Source organism: Fukomys damarensis, unplaced genomic scaffold (genome assembly GCF_012274545.1).
Source record: "Fukomys damarensis isolate Sample0158 unplaced genomic scaffold, DMR_v1.0_HiC HiC_scaffold_2, whole genome shotgun sequence".
In the NCBI taxonomy this organism is placed as follows: Eukaryota; Metazoa; Chordata; class Mammalia; order Rodentia; family Bathyergidae; genus Fukomys; species Fukomys damarensis.
The window spans coordinates 184200-202139 of NW_022900914.1; the positions used below are offsets into that span (position 1 = coordinate 184200).

Consider the following 17940-nt stretch of genomic DNA (forward strand, 5'->3'; position numbering starts at 1 on the left):
GATTCTGCAACACATGGGAAATAAGTGTGCTCCAGGCAATAACCTTTCTTCCATACACGCAGTACCAACCAAACCCCAGTTTTAAATAATGGCTGAGTGGTTCTTTAGACAAATTCAGACTTTAAGGACAACTTCTCAACATTCAAGTAAAACTCAGAGAAATAGAGCTAAAATCATTTCCTGAACACAGTGTGGCCCTTAACATGGGACCTTGTCAGATTCAAAATGAACCAGTAAGAGTGAGACCAAAAAGACAGACTCCCAGAATGCCTAGAAACTTACAGCCCAGCTGCCACAAAGGAAAACTCATTAGGTAAAAAGATTAAACAAAACTGTAACTAATCATTGTAGCTAATCAAATCGGTGTCTTTTTGCTCATGAATAGATGGGTTATGCAAACTAGACTATTTAAACGCCTTTCAAGACAGGAATGCAGCACTGTCCCTTGAACCTCTCAGAAAGCAAAGACAGAAAAGGCCTCTGGGCTCTAAAGGCCAACAAAGCTCACTCATTATTTATCATTTATTAGCCTATGCAGAGTCACATTCATGAGATGCCATTCTATAAATTCCCCACAGGGAGACACACTAGGAAAGAAAGAACAGGTGAAAAAGGGCATATTCAAGTTTAAGATTGTATTAGAGCCAAAAGAAAAAAAAAGCATGGGTTTAATTCATCTTGGTATCATATTTTTATTAATTGTCTTTACTGTACCAAGCACTATCTACATTAAGAATATGAGCATAATAAACTCAGTTTTCACACCCAGCTCATATCTCCCACTTCAGTATGAGAGACAGAAATTTAAACAATTATGTGCTATAAATTTCATGATAAAGATAAGTAGTTTGGACTACAGAAAGACAGAATAGGGACCTCTCTATTCCTGGTGGCACATAGAATAAGCGCACAGAGAAACTATTTTTAAAATCCTTACTGATGAACTGATCACTGGGGGCTCAGGGTGAGTATGTGATTGAAAAATAAAATGAAGGGAGCTTTCGTTTCCTTGTGTCAGATGAATTTTTGCAGCTTTTGAAGTATGTATCCTATGCATGCATCACATATTTATAAATTAATTATTTAAGATAAGATAATGGGCAAAAGTGAGTAAAGAAATTAATTCTGTCCAGGGTTAGGAAAAAAAACAAGAATATCTGCTTTTCACAGTCAAGAATGTGGGCCAGAGATTTAGCTCGGTGGTGCCGCTCCTGCCAGCCTTGTAAGCACAAGGTCTCAAATTTGATCCCTGGTACAAAAAAAAAAAAAAAAAAGAGAATGCATTGGTACCCATATATAAGCAATAACATACTTTAATTTTATTAGCATGTTCAAGATTCAAAAGTCTTGTGTTTTAGAACAAGTTCTGAAATTTTCATACAGATACTTAACATACTGCTAGTTGTGGTGTAAATTGTTATAATTACTTGATAAAACATTTTTATCTAGCAAAGTTGAAGACAGACACAACCTAAGACCCAATTCTTGTCTTGTATATATACTCCAGTATTTAATATTCATCAGAATTATTTGTAAGGTGGACCTAAACACGCATTGCTGGGCTCCACCTTCAGAATTTATGACTGCACAGGTTTGGGAAGGACCCTGAGAATCTGCATTCCAAAGGCCTTCCCAGGTGGTGCTGTGCTGTGGATGCAGGGACTGTAAGAATCACTCCCTTTGGGTTTCTGAATACACTGAAGAAAGTGACCTGGTTTGGAAAGCACTGTGCTTACCCAAGGAATCAGGAAAGGAGTTCGTTTTTTGGAACATGCACCAGAACCCATGAAGAAGGTCGTTCAAGCAGCATTTCTCGTAATACCCCAGACTAGAGACCACTTACGTAGTATCAGCAGAAGAATGTTCATAGTATCAGCAGAAGTTGTGGCATTGTCATGCAGTGGATTACCACACAGCATGGAAAATAAACTATAGCTGCAGGCAGTAATGTAATCATAAATAGTAAAAGTACAATGCAAAGCAAGAACATTATCACAAAAGTGGCAATATAAGACACTGTTTTTAGACAGTGATCATTCTGATATGGCTTGATAAACGTTTGTTGAATTGTGCATATAAGCTGAATACACTTCTTATGATGCTTTATTTAAAAAGGGGAAATGTATTCCAGGGAAGAGTCATTAAAAATGGGGAAGTGAGGGAAATATTGGTGATGCTCAGACATGAATCCAGTGAAGAGCATTTGTATCTTTTTGATGGAAGAAACACTAGTCTTAAATCAAGAAACTTAAAAATCTATTACCTTGTAAATAAAATAAAATTCTAAATGAATAACTGTATAAAATCCAATAAACTCTAATAAATTAAGATCAATTTCATCTCACTACCAAATTGACAGAAATTGTATTTTAAGTAATCTATTTTATTAGGGATTTTACAATATACCATTTATTATTACTAAATACACTTTAATTCCAGAATCGGACTATTTATGCATTAGGTAGTAGATTCTAGGTGCCAAACTGAAAATAGGGAAATCATTTCTGGGACTGACTCTTTTCAAAAAATTGTTATACATCAACTAACATTTTGTGATTCAGAAATTTTGTCAATATTTCTTCTCTACTTTCCTAGAAATTGAACAAGAAATATTTTCTTTCTCAACACAGAATCTTTGCTTTATAGGTTATAAAAGGGTTTTTTTTTTTCAAAGTTTTGAGCAAGGTTTTCAGGTAAATCAAAGCAAATCTCTTACATTCCTCCATTTCATTTCACTGAAACATTCCCATTTTTATTTGTAAGACAATACCCTAAAATAGAAATTGCTTTTCTTTTTTACTAAAATAGGTATCTTTATTATTTTTAAAGGTAGTAATTAATTCACATTCTAAACCCTGAGAGGTGGTCCACACCTCCACCCTACTCCATTCTGCTCCTTCTCTAGGTTTCATAGGAGGCCCAGAAAATTTCATAACCAAAATTCAGTGGCTAATACATCCCTAAGTGGGCTTTTACAGACCCACAGTTTTATCCCTCAATTTGCACGAAGAAGGGTGATGGGCATTCGTGCATCTCATTGAAAGTAGAAAGGCACTTAGAAATGTACAGCAAGTACGACAGTTGCAGGACATCGTGAGACATCTTGATGCCCACTCCCATCCCCCTATGTGCATCTCTTTCTTTTCAGTTTTGCTCCCACATCCCTCCCGCTTTAGTTCCTTCCTTTAGACTGGGTCTTTCTACCATAGAACAGCTAAATATCATTTATATTGTTTACTTTTTTCTTAAACTATTCTATAGCCAGTGCTATCGATTCCTCTCAGAAGCCTCCCCTGACTTAGCCCCCTTCTCTCTCTGTGTTATGACTCTCTCCTTTCTTCCTACAGCACTCCACATAATTTTTTACAATACCTTCTTAAAGGAGAGCAATTACTTGTTTGTGTGTCTATGGCTTCCATTGCTCATTAACGGTGTAGGCACATTTATTTCATCTCTAAATCTACACCTAGCACAACAACTTATAGCCAGCACACATGGTATCTAACTGAACTCTCTCCTTACTTAACTCTTCTCACACCTTACTATAATCTTCTGTTGACAAAGGTATGAGGAGAACAGATCTATATACATTAATAATTCTGTAAGAAGTCTGAGAATGCTTTTATGGAGTCTTACAATCAAAGTTACTATTACATAAATTACAATTCGAAAGATGAGAAGCATTATAAATAATAAAGTTATGAACAAAATATATGAAAATACTGAAGAAAGTTAAAAAAAAAAAGAAAGAAAAATTTTCCAATTAATCAAAATCAAATGGGAAAGGAGGTCTCCAAGGAGAATGTAGTACTTCATAAATAGTATTCTGACCTTCAATATCTCCTCCTGTTATCTAAGGTTGAATTGGTTGGAATATGTGTTTGTTTGTTTGTTTGCTCCCTACCTCATTCCTTACCAGTCAAGTGAAAACTCCCAAACATCTCACTTTTGGAAATAAATCCACCATCTCCTTTGCAATCGCACACCTGCTACTTCATCCATTACTACATGAAATGAAAAACTGTAATAACCTTTTAGCTAATCTCTTTCTTCCTTATTTCTCTGCCCCACCAATATATATTACCCACTCTTCCAGAATTAATTCTAATGTGAAACTTAAGTCCTATCACTTGTCTGCACAAAAGCTTTTAATGACTCTCATTATCTACTGAATTAATTCCCAGTTCCTCTGATTCAAGGCACATTATAATAAGGCCAAAACCAATGATTTTAGCTTCCTCTCACACCACCCTTCTCCTTAGGCTCTGTGTTTTGGCTGGTTTTGGTCATTCATCAGTCTTAACCTTTCTCCATATCTTTCAGCCTCATGTTTTATTTTTCTCCCTTCACTTGCTGTGGCTTCCCCGTTCAACTCCACTGGTCAGAATCCCAGCCACTTTGTACAAATGGCTCATGTGATTTAAATGTCACTTATTTGAAGACTCAACCGCTAATTCTTCCTTGCAAAACAGTGGTTTCCCTCCCACCCTGAAGATTGAGGATATCATCCTTTTACCTTGTGTACTGTTTCCTTTTCCTCTTTTTACTGAATGTAGAAGGTTCTACTTAGCTCAATAAGTCTGTGCTTAGGTCAGCAAATCATTTTGTACTAATAAGAAGTATATCCAGAGGCATATTTAATCATTAAGTCTACTTTTTTTGTTTGTTTTTTGAGACAGGGTCTCACTATGTAGTTGAGACTGACTCAGAACTCACTATGTAGCCCAGGCTGGTCTCAAATTCACAGCAATCCTCTTGCCTCAGCCTCCCAAGTGCTGGGATTACAGGTGTGCACCACCACACCTGGCTTAAATCCATTTTTTTCCTCATGAGTTTATTGGTACATTTTAAGTATACAGTACAGTTACATTCATTATTGAAATCTTGTACCTTTACATGACAGGTCTTGGTTCTCATTTTTTCCCCTTGTCCCTGCCCTCCCTTCACCTGCCCTCCTAACATCTGCCTTTACAAATACTTCATTTCTAGTTTTTCATTTTCTCATATTTTTTTCTTTTCCCTTATTAGCTTATTAGGGGAAAGCTAATAAATGAAATCCATTTTTAATTCTGAAAAAAAGTTGATTTCTGCAAAAAAAGTATGATTGAAATAATTCATAAAATATTTTCCTGCAGTTCATGTCCTTACAATTTTCCAAAACAGACATATCCTAACAAACATCTTAGAGGTTTGGAATTTAGATAACAAAATAAATCATTCATACCCAATAAACTGACACATGGCTTGCATCGCTGGACTTCAGAACTCCAACTGACCTGAAATGCCAATGATGAATGCATGAACACGTTACAGAGCAATCAATAGAGCTTTGCCTTTTTTCCTAAAAATATAAGTAAATTTCCACTGAGTAGCATTTCAAATGTTAATGGAAGTGGAGAAAATTTATATTTAGCCACTTTACTTTAGTGATGTTTAGTACCCTGACTCTCCCACACAAGTGTTCTCATAAACTGCATATGTGGTCTTTATTATGAGGACCCCTCTTGTGCAAGCATTAAAATCTCTCTCTTTTTCTCAGCAATTTTCCAATATTTCTATAAAATGCAAGTTTTGTTAAAACATTGTCACTGTTCAATGAACTGATAAGTGCTGGGTAGCCCCCTACCTAGCCTGTGCTCACTCCACTAATGCACAAAGTTAAAATAAACTTGGTGTCATACTCCTTTTTTGTCTATGTGTCCACTTATTAAACAAGAACTCCTTCATGAAAATTTATTACAATATTTATTAGCAATTAGTGTTGAGAAAATTACTTCCCTCTACACAGAAAAATACAAATCTGAACACTATAAAAACAAGAAAAGTACCATGAAAAAGTGGTGCTTCAAAAGATATAAAGAGGAAGACTGAGGGCAGTACAAGGCTCTGTCTGCTGTCAGGGACAAATCAACAGGAACAAATGCTTTGGGGTTCGCATTCCAAAGTCAACCCGGAGAGCCTTCAGAGCGGGGCAGACCCAGGCACAGCAGTGAGGTCAGTGTGAGAGGCCGGGAGGGAAGCTCTGCCCCATATGGCTTGGACCAAAGTTTGCCCATCACCCCAAACTGCCCATAGCTATGTCTCTGAAAAGCCAGAATAAACAGTTTTCAGAAACAAGGCATGGTAATTGTTAACACTGCCCTAAAAAGTGCCTAAAAAGTGCAATACCAATGAATAATCTCATCAGAAAGTTATTACTTAGCTGTCTGACTGCACTTACTTTGTTATCACAGAGTTGCATGTCCTGACTCTTAAGAAGGACAAAAAATAAAAAGCTACCATTCATGTTTTGGTAAATCCATGCTTTCCTCCCACAAGGGCTCAGCTAGTTTACTAAAGATTTTCTATTCCCAGACACAATTTGGGTCCTCAGGGCTGGGAAAGCAGATGAGATTACTTAAAGAGGCAAATTTTATGGTTTAAAAAATATCTGCTGATAAAAGAAGAAACAAAAGATCTTACAGTGTGTCAGGAAGATTTACAAAGTGAAAGCTAGGTCTCTGTCTCGCCAGGGGTGCACCTAAACCAGCTAGTCACCTGCAGACCCAGAATAGATGTTAATCCATAGAAGAAGGGAATAACCTTGCCCTGGAGCTGATCTGGGAACACCTCAATTTTCCACAGAAAAGAGGATAGGCACGCAGTTAAACAGTACATGTTTCCACAGCAACCTGGGGATATAAACACATCCAATGCCATCAACAGCTTCCCTTCATATCCCTGGCCCCTGTATTGACCTCACCTGCCCACCAAGCCCCTTCTCTAACATCCTGGGAGTGGATGATGATAAAAGAGACAGACCTGGGGAAGAGAAAAACCCTGGATCCTGAAACTTGATGAGCAACCAAAAATGTACTTGGAGACATCACAAGCTAATGACTGTTCCTTGAGCCAGATGTAACTTTCTGCCTTTGAGAATCAGTGAGCAGCTCTTGGCCTAGAGAGAGAGTGTGTTCCTTTTTCTGTTACCTGTTCAATGTCATTATTACTCTGTAAGAACAAGATCGATATGTGTACATCTGTTTACATATGTATGTCAAAGATCAAATAAAGTCATGTATGGCTGGGGATGTGCAAAGGTATATCAACGGAACAGTGCTTGCCTGGCAGGTACAAGGTTCTATGTTCAATACTCAATACTAAAAAAAATAATAGGAAACTAAACAGCAGACTGTAGGAATTGAGAAAGGGGTTGAGGGATGCAAAGGGATTGAAAATGATCAAGATATGTTGTATGCACGTACCAATCCCCCAAACAAAAATCACTACTCTGTATTAGTGATATACGCTAATTAAATAGTTAAGATAGATCATGTTTGTGAGATAAAGGATAGAAGTTACTCTGAAATTTGAGGACTTCCTATTCAAGATGGTGGATGGGTTAGTAAGCCATCACTGTAAATCACACAGTGTTGCAAAGTTATAAACCCATAGCCCTTTCTACAAAATCTTCTGTGTTTATAGATTTAAAAAATGGAGTTCCAGAAGGAGAAAGGAACAGTTACCAGATGACACGATATGTTAGTGATAGAGCATTTACCAGCACTGTTGACTTAGTTGATAAATTCACAGATTGGGAAAATACCTTCATTGAATAAATTAAGGAGCCCTTCATCAGTCATCCATAGACCAGTGACTAAAAGATCTACATTTATTCTGAGTGATAAGAGAGAAAGAAAGGTGATCATCTTATATATCAGAATGCATCAATTTTGCATCTTATATGAGGTATATATATATATATTTGAGACAGGGTCTTGCTATGTAGTTCAGACTGGCCTTGAACTAACTCACTATGCAGCCCAGGCTGGCCTGAAATTCAGTGATCCTCCTGCCTCAGCTTCCTGAGTGCTGGGATTACAGGTGTGCACCACCACACTCAACATGAGGTTATAATTTTAAAATGCATAGAAGGTGCAGGAAGATCCTTATAGCCTAAGGAGTTGGGTGAGCAATATCAGAGACACAGGAGCTCAGTACTATCTTCTACATGTTTCCCTAAAAGGCCTATGTCAGAACTTACACCCGAATGTGATAGCATTAAGAAGCAGGGCCTAGAGGAGGTGGGTAAGTCATGAGCACAGAGCCCTCATACATAGGACTGAGTACTTTGTGAAAAGTGCTGGAGGGAGCTAGCACAACTCTCTTGGCCCTTCTGCTTTCCACTGTGTGAGGCCACTGCAATAAAGTGTCATTTGAAGCAAAACCTGGACCCTAACCAGATTCCAAACCTGCTGGAGCCTTACCTTGGACCCTCAGCCTTCAGAAGAGTGAAAAAGAAATTTCTGTCCTTTATAAATTACCCAGTCTTGGGCATTCTGTTATTCTAACAGGAACAGACCAAGACACTAAGGGAAAAAAGTGGTTGGCAAACACTGGAGCAAGGCTTTGCTTATTCCAGAGGTGTGAATGAAAATACAAAAGTAAATATATATGTGTAAACCCCAGCTAGATAAACAGTCAAAGAATCCTGAAACAGATTTGAGAAAATAAATTATTTTACAAATAATAATTGTTTATAAATGTTTACAAGTTGTGTAGCTTAGGAAAGTTCTTCAACAAGGGTTTTTATGGAAATTTCAGATGTAATATTAAATGGTTATCTTACATGAACATCACAGACATCAGTCTTCCGTACATTCTTCCTCTCAGAAGCATTAAAATAACAACCTGGATTTTACCTCTCTGTATAAAGATACAAAACAGCTATTTGTCTGTATTTATGCAATTGGGTCAAAGTATATGACTATTTCTAGAGAGGCCAAAAGGCACATCAGGAGCATGGAATCTGGAGACAGGGTCTAACAATTTGGCTTTATAACTTAATAGTTACATTCAAGAGTTTATAGCAGGGTGTGGTGGTGCATACCTGTAATCCCAGCACTCGGGAGGCTGAAATAGGAGGATCACTGTGAGTTCGAGGCAAGCCTGGGCTACATAGTGAGTTCCAGGTCAGTCTCAACTACATAGTGAGACCCTATCTCAAAAACACCCAAAAAAAAAAAAAGAGTATATCATTTTAGTTTATTGTTCTTATAACATATACTAAATTATTTTTATACAATGCAAAGAAGGGGAGCCATATGCTCTCTTCAGAATTGTTTGGAAGTTGGTACTGAGTGGAAAGCGATGTTTACAACTCCTCCCGACAGATAGGAAGACTTAACTGCTCTAACGCTACCAGTTTTTGCTGGCACCCTCTTTCATGGGCTTGCAGACTAGGAGCTCATTAAAATGGAAGGACAGTTTCTACAGACTCATTTAAAAAAAGATGCCTGACAGCAAAATCCATTCCACAGTGAAGATGCTAGATGCATTATGAATTTCTATCATTTAAACTTTTAAGTATCCTTGGAAAAGAAAGTCAATAATGTCATGTGCTGATGTGACTGCAATATATTCATATTCACATTCTTGTCTCTATGAAACATTATGACCATTTATGATGTTTACAGCACTCTTTATGCTTTCTCTTTCTTTTTCATTAGTTCTTTTTTCTCCTTCATAACTTATGCGATTTTGAATGCCCTCTCCTCTGTCCTGCATATTTTCAAATAGATTTTGAAGCAGCATCTCTCTAAACCCAGCAATTTCCCAACAGGTTCATGCTGCCTTGTATTTACGTGGGCTACTTTTCATGCAAGCAGCTGAGGCACTTAATTCATGGTTCTTCCATGGATTACACACAGTAAGGTATAATTATATCCACTGCAAATGTAGGCTGCTCAGAATGCCAATTGCTAACAGAAGCTTGCTGAAGAAGCTGGACAAAGCCAGACTGAAGTTCAGAGTCTCTGACACAAAGGCATAGGCTTTCTATGTTAGAAATAATAATATTCTCCTTTATGACTATAGGTTATCTTTCCCTTAAGGTTCAAATCATGAATTTGTAAGTTAGCAAAAGCTTTAATTTTTATTGACAAAAAATTGAAAAAGATCCTCAAGAAGTAAGAGATGCTTTGACATTAAAAAAACAAACAAACAAACAAACAAAAAACAGATACGGCAACAAAGGCATGAAACAGGACAGGACTAGAGACCTCCTGGCCTTGGTCCAAAATCTCTCTGCTACTCCTTACAGGCATATAACTTACTTCATTTATCCAGGTTGTTTCTTTTTTTGTATTTTTAAATCATCCTCCTCCTTTCCTCCGTAGCTATATTCTGTAGCACCCCCCTCTAACTATTTTCCACAAATTTTTTCTTTCATTTTTCATCTCCAACAAAAAACACAACAAAAATTCAAACCAGTTATCTGTAAAGTTTAACCTACATTATGGAAAAGATTTGTTAGAAGTTCAAAAGAAACTCAGTTTTGTTCTTAAACCTATAGATAATTCAAAGTAGACTTCTAAAATGACCCTTAGTAGATATACACTTTAATTCTTCCTCTTTTTTTTTGGACCAGGGATTAAATTCAGGACCTTGGGCTTGTGAGGCAGGCAATGGAACCACTGAGTTAAACCCCAGTCCTAATCCTTGTTCTTTGAGATGCATATTTTAACCAGAAATCATGGTCTAGCTAATCCTAAGTACTGGGTCTGCATTTCTAACAATCATGCACATCCCTATCCAGTTTGCATGACAGAGAGGCTTTGAAATTCTCAAACTCTTATACAAAAGACATCATGGATCCTATTTTACATTCAGAGCCCATTTTACATACAGATCCTATAAAAACAAACAAAATGTCCATGAGGTTAAAGGATTTACTGAGAAAGAGTGAACAAGGAGCCAGAAGAGGAGTACTTCCTTCAGTGCTCCCCTCTTCGGCACTGCCCTGCTGCACCTGCAGCCCTACCCAATGTCCACTGCACACAAGCACCAGGGAAGCCCATGCTCCTGGGAGATGGAGCAGCTCTTACATGGGTTCTGTACACTCTGCGCAGAGACCGCTGCTGTACTGAATATAAGTATGCTACGTAATTGTACAAACAAGTGGCACTGAAAGCCTAGAGGTCACTCTTTGCTTAAGGGTTTGAGGAGCAAAGTTTTCACTTAGGCTGATGTCCTCCAGGAAACAGCCTCCTCCAGCATTCTGTCACCTGCATCCTCTCCTCCCCCAAGGTAGACTCCAGGACCCTCCTCCAAGGAATACTCTTCACTGCCCTCTTCCTCCTAACTTTTCTATTCATTCTCCCCATCTTGAGTACTAACTGCAGCATTCATTAAAACTTACCGTTTTCTCTTCAAATACGTATGCAGCCATGGGGACCAAAGTTTTTCTACCTCTTCCCAGTGTTGTTCAGAGCAACATCTTCTGATACAGTAGGTGTCCTATTAACCCTGATGAATTCACGCTAGCTTGCCCAGCATCAGGGCTCTGCAGTAACTGTTTCCACCCTTACCTCAGAACCTCACACTTTCTTGTCACAGCCTTGGACACGCCTTCTACTTGGCTAAACACCCAGCCAAACACAAAGGGCCAACATTCCACCTCTGAGCCACTTGCTCCTTTCTGACCTTGTCTGTAAAAAACAGAAGATCCTTCCACCCCAATGTCTCCAGACTACAGTGGACTACAGTTGTTCCTGTGCATCCAGCCCCAACTTCTATTGCACCTTTGCACAGCATCGCCTAAAATCCAGAGAGCCCTGCATGGGATTGGCCAGGTAATGACAGGACCTCGCAAGGCTTCTGGGTTCTGGGAATGGCTCTGCAGCAGTACAGTGCTCAGCATGCCCCAACTCTTGGAAACAACGACGCAGCAGTCAGTGCCAGAGTAGACCGGCTGTGAGGCCGCAGAAGAAGCAGAGTGTGCGGCTGTAGTCATGTCATGCTGCAATGAAGGCACTGACAGAGTTTTGAAAAATTAAAAGGTTCTTGTGTAGAAGAACCGCTGGGAACTGACTGGGAAGTAGAATTAGGGAGCATCCTCAGCCCTGCCTAAAAGCAACCACTTCCTACTGGCTAACAAGGAATTAACACGAGAGCTAGGTCACAGGGACAGTCTGAGTGCACAGAGTGCAAGTAGGAGAAGTGGGATGTTCTAGGAAAGGAACAGGACAGAGAACGTCTGTTATGCCCTAGAGACAGTGAGACCACCGCATGGAGACAGAGATCTGCCTTCCTATACCTTGGAATGGACTGTTGCTTGGATTACAAGTCACTGAAGCAGCTTGTACTTTTTCTGTGTAGCAAGTCTTATGGACTTTAATTATATATCTCAAGATTTGCTCACATTTGTCTCTCCCACACATCTCATCCTTGTTTGAAACCTCCTCCAGGAAGGCAGAAAATCCGGATGTTTTGTATTATGCTCAACACCTAACATGGAGCTTACTGCTCAGTACTTATAAATACTTCATAGCAAATGAATAAGTGAATGTTTTCTAAGCTGATAAAAAATAATTGTTTGTCTGTGGTGAGCTAAATTAGGCAACAGTTCACATCAAAAGTTCAGTGACCATTACAGTATTGAGTGTGTTATATTTGAAGATAACTGTTTTGTGGGCAGATTTCCTTACCCTCAGCCTCATTTCCCCCTTCTTCAGGATGAAAGCCATTTGAGATATACATATACTTTTCAAAAGCTTATATAAAAGGCAACTTCTTTGAAACATGTAACAAATATCACCAACATGGATTAAAAATAATAAAAGACTGATTATTCAGGGAATACAGAAAGATGTTGAAAGTCATTTACTACCTTGAATATTCCTTGTCCCAAATGTTATTAGAAAGGCCAAGAGGTGTGATAAATGTTATCTCAATGAACAATGTGAGGGTGCAAAAGAAAATTCTCCCTGCTCATAAGACAACTTAATTGGTAACTCTGGGGAAGGTGAATCTATATAACAAGGCAGCCTTTACCAGTACTCTCAGGAGCTTTCCACAATGCATGAGCTGTTCTTGACTTTGGGCACTTCTTACCTGGATCTGGTCACTGAAGGACAACAGGTTTTTTTAGAGATTGTTTTTGTTTTTCCTCATTGAGTTTATTGGTACATTTTAGGTATACAGTACAGTTCCATTCATTATTGGGATCTTGTACCTCTACATGACAGGTCTTGGTTCTCATTTCTTTCCTTTAGCCCTGCTCTCCCTTCACCCCCTCCTCCCCTCCCCATGTACAAACATTTTATTTCCATTTTTTCCATTTTCTCCTATTTGTTTCCTTTCCCTTATTACCTTTCTCCTACCCTTTTCCCTACACCTTTAGTGTTTGTTTTGTTTCTGTGGCACTGGGGATTGAACCCAGGGCCTTTGCACTGAACTATATTCTTAGTCTCTCCCCTCTCCTCCCCCTTTTTCCTATTTTTGAAATAGGATCTCACTAACTTGCCCACCCTGGGCTTAAACTTGCAATCCTCCTTCCTCATCCTCCCAGAATACTGAAATTACCAGTCCATGCCACTATAGCCACTTCCAAGAGAGTCTTAGGCCAGCCTCCCAACTTCCTTGTTCCTTCTGCATGTTGTGCTATGAAGGCTGCTACCATGTGAGGCACCATCAGCACTGTCCAGGGAAGCAAGACAGTCTCCTTCCCGGAAACCTCTGCTCCCCAATCAAAGCCTCGACATCGCCGTACCTTCCAGGGAAGTCCCACGTGTGTTCTGGTAGTTACCTTTCTGGCCCTGCCTGATGGTAGCTCCTCCTGGAGTACTAACCATGCTTCCCAGAGCCAGCCATGCTTCCCAGAGCCAGAGAAGAAGCATAGCTATTCCCCTTGCTCATTCTGCAGCAGAGGAAGCTGGGGTTGGTCCAGAGAGGCCAACAACACACCAAGGTACCAAAGGAGAAGAGAGTTCAGATCCAGCCCTCACATTCGCATTTTCATTTTTCCTCTTCTTATTGTTTTCCCCCAGCAGCATCCCTGTCACGGTTCTTCCTATTGTGACCTTTTCTTTCAGAGCCTGTGCTCATCATCCTCAGGTGGTGCTCACAGGCGTCCTCAGAGCTTTTCCGACACTGTCCCCACCAGCAGGTCTTCTCCATACCCACACCAAGTTACCATCCCTGAATAGCCAGCTCAAACCCTTGCACTTGTGCATGTGTCCCAGCACACTGTGGGCCAGAATGCCCTCTGCTCTTTAGCACCTGAAGTCCAGGACACTTTGCCAGTGTGATGTTTTTTTTTTTTTTTTTTTTTTTTTTTTGTACTGAGGATTGAACTCAGGACCTTGCATTTGTGAGACAGATGGTGGAAAATGCTTCCTTCGCACAACTAATGAATCCTTCCATAACAAGGAAAGTAAATATCAATGCCTCTCAAGCCCTTATTTGCTTTACTTCCAGGTAACACAAGGAAGAATTAGCTTGTAATGGTAGACTTAGCTCTTCCGCTTTCATTTTGGAAACAAGCTCTTCCATAAAGACTGATTCTTCTCAATTACATGGGGACAGAGGCACTGTGTGGCTAAGAGTATAAGTCTAATTCTGGACTTTACTGCACAGCAGCTCACTTAGGTCTGTGCCAAGCTGTGTGTACTTCAATCTAGCCTTTATATACTAGGAAGAAAGCAATCCATTGCCCTCTGTGCCTTCTACAAGGCACATTCTCCATTGGTCCAGAACTCAGGAGGGGGGAATCGCTGCACAGTGCCCTGGCATTCTGTTTGGATATTTAAACCTTGCTTTATCATTTAATTTGCTGCTTTGTACGCTTTGTCTCTTCACCTCTAGAATGAACTCCTTAGGGGTGGGAAATGATGGCTGGTAATTTTTCATATCCCCCCAGAGCACTTAGTTTGAAGCTGTGCACATAGCAGGCGTTCAATCCATGCCTATTCAACAAACATTTGTTGAAAAATTCTGACACCTCCCAGCAATCAAGTAATTTTCCCTAAAGTGTTTTCACCATAATTCTGCCACATATAAAGATCTGTAACCAAGGAAACATCTTTCTCATTCTAGCTAAAACAGATTCTTTCAGTTTTAAAATCTTTCTTCTTTTTTTCTTAGTGGAAATTTATAAAAAGTATTAATAAGGCCTTGCAGAAAGTGGCAGCTAATACTGATCGCTCTGATCACTCCACTTTCTCCTCTTTCGCAATGTCAAAGACAGGCCTGCTTTTAGACACTGTAGCCTCAGGCTGGCAGAGTTTAGGGTTAATATTTTCCATAAGTCGAACCAATGTTCATATCACAGGGCTGAGTTTTTGGTAACCTCCTAGATCTCCAGTAGCTGCATTTCCCATGCTTTTAACTCATGCTGCTCTGAACCATCCTCCCGCAACTAGATTGTCAGTCTTACCACCCTTCCCACGCCTCGTCGTCTGGAGCCAGGGTTCCGTGTTTCCTGGTCTTGAATATTGCCTGACGATCACAGTTTTCCTCAGTTCTGCCCCTTCCCACAATTTGCTCCCCTCTCCCCACCACACAACTGTTAGTGACACGTTCCAAACCTCTCCTAATTTTGCCGGGTCTTTTGGGTCCAAGTGAGAACCTCTGAGCAATCTCTAGAAGTGTCCTTCATAGACAGTTTAATATCTCCAGTTCCCATCTCACCAGAGACATTTTACCTTTTCATCCTCTTTTCCTAACATCAAACAACCTCATGACATTCTAGCCTGCAAAGTTAGGCTGGGTCTACCATGAATAAGATCAGAAAGCAAATGAAAAAAGGAATCTTTACATTATTCCGGGCTGACCCAATCTCTCTTTGTTCATTTTACCAACACCAGTTTTAAAATTTCAGACACAGAGTTTAAGGATACACAAAGTTAAGTTGCCAAAGCAAGGGAAATCCAAACTCAAGTTTGCTAACAACCAATTTTAATTTTGCTTTTAAAGAAAGCAAAAAATAACACAACTGATAATGATTTGTCATTATTGTATGAGAGAGAACTGCCAGATATGACACAGATTTCTCATAAACAGTGCTTCAAATCCTAGGCATTTGCAAGTTGAAGACTGATTTTTAGCAGTTCATATGAGATGAATATTAAAATGTAATATACAACAACTCTGAATATTGTTCTATCTCAAGAGATCAACAGCTCAGTTTTTTAATTGTAGATAATTACAAGAGAAACTTGAAGCCTCCAAGGCCTTATCTCCCATTGAGACTATAAATAGCAGTTAAAGAACTTAAAGCAGAAGGATTTCATCATATTAAAGGAAAAAATATGCAACAAAGTAACACCAAGCCAGTTTAATAAAAGATGTGACTTTTTAAAATATCCAAATTCATGAAACTATAGAGGGTTCATAAAAATAAAACAAATCTGCTCTCCATCATAATAAAATCACCTGAACTGACACAAAGAAAAGTACATTACCCTCAAAAGGTAAAAAGATTGAAATATGCTCTAATTTGATGCCAAATTATAAGATTCCCATCCATACTCACCAACATGAAGTAAACGAAAAAATACCCCTAAAGCCAAAAGATATTTACACTCAGAGCGCTTTATATCTTTGCTATAGATTTCCTACTATTAAACACCTAACCATACAAATTACTTTCTGTGAGTTCAGTTCTGTTTTCATCAATAAGACATTTGAAATGTACACATATTTATCAAAATGTGGCTCATAAATTTTACAATGACAGTCTTCTCACTTCTAATCCTAACTGCCTGCTCTGTTTTCAATAAAGAAAGGGAAGCTGACATAAAGGGACATTTTCACGTGTGAATTTATTTTCTCTTTTATTTCTGACAACAATTGTACACAGTTCTGTGTAAACTCCCAGGCTTTCTGAAATGGCAGATGATGGCAGCACTGCTGGGTGATGACTGGCAATAGAGGCTTTGTCCGCACCATGGGAAATGGGTTGGCCAAATAACTTGGAAAATGAGCAGCAATTTGTCAAGCTGGTGCATATAGCACAAAGGCTCTCCATGCTAACACAGGAATTTGGCACACAAACAATTTGAAATTTAAAGAAATGAGATAGATTTTGCTATTTGACCTACTCACAAGAAAAGCTAAAGTTTGTCTGCAGTTCTTTAGAAAGTACTCTATATCATAATGTAGAATATTTTAAATCTCTTACTTATTCTAGGCAACAAAGACAGTACAGGGGATATCACAGTCTGCAACTTGAAACTATACTACAAAACTACTGTGATTTAAAATAGAATGGTACTGGCAAAGAAACAGATCCATGGACTAGTGGAACATAGAAGATCCAGAAACAACTCCAGACACACTCAGCCACCTCATCTTCAACAAAGGAACCAAACACCCTCACTGGAGAAAAGACAGCCTCTTTAATAAATGGTGCTGGAAAAAATTGGGTTTCAACTTGCCAAAGATTTAAAACTGGACCTATATTGCCTTTTGTTTCTTCTGCGGATGGTATCTAGAGGTGTTCACAATGGTCCAGCGCTTGGTGCATGGTTGTACTCTTTCCTACAACACAGCCTCTAACAAAACCAGTCTGTCCCAAACCCCAGGGAATAGAATTGTTTACTTCTCATTGTTTATATCAAGAAGATTGGAAAGGTCCCCAAATCTGCTTGTGGTGTGTGCCTGGGCAGGCTTCAAGGGGATCATGCTGTGTGGCCTAAAGTTCTTATGAGATTGTCTAAAGTAAAGAAGCACATCAGCTCCATGTGTGCCAAGTGTTTCTGAGACACGGTCAAGCATGCTTTTCCTTATAGAAAAGCAGAAAATCGTGGTGAAAATGTTGAAGGCATAAGCACAAAGTCAGAAGGCCAAATAAAAGATGAAGCTCTTTGCATAATAAAAGATGGACGGCTTTAAAAAAACTAGACCTATATCTCTCATAATGCACTGAATTAAAATTAAAATGGATTAAAGATCTAACTATTAAAACAGAAACATTAAACTGCTTGGAAGAGAGGTTAGGTAGAACACTTGAAGACACTGGTATAGGAAAAGTCACACATGAACTAGTAACATAAGGAATCAACAACTGGGATCTCATCTTATTAAAAAGCTTCTGCACAGCAAGAGAAACCACCAACAACATAAAAAGAAAACCCACAACGTGGGAAAAAAAAATTACCAACTGTTCCTCAGACAAAG

The 17940-nt window shown here is 39.0% G+C and overlaps 1 pseudogene; it reads left to right on the top strand.

The window, feature by feature from the left end:
* Window positions 1-17266: 17266 nt before the first annotated feature.
* Window positions 17267-17614, top strand: LOC104850478 (annotated as a pseudogene).
* The last annotated feature ends 326 nt before the right edge of the window (window positions 17615-17940 follow it).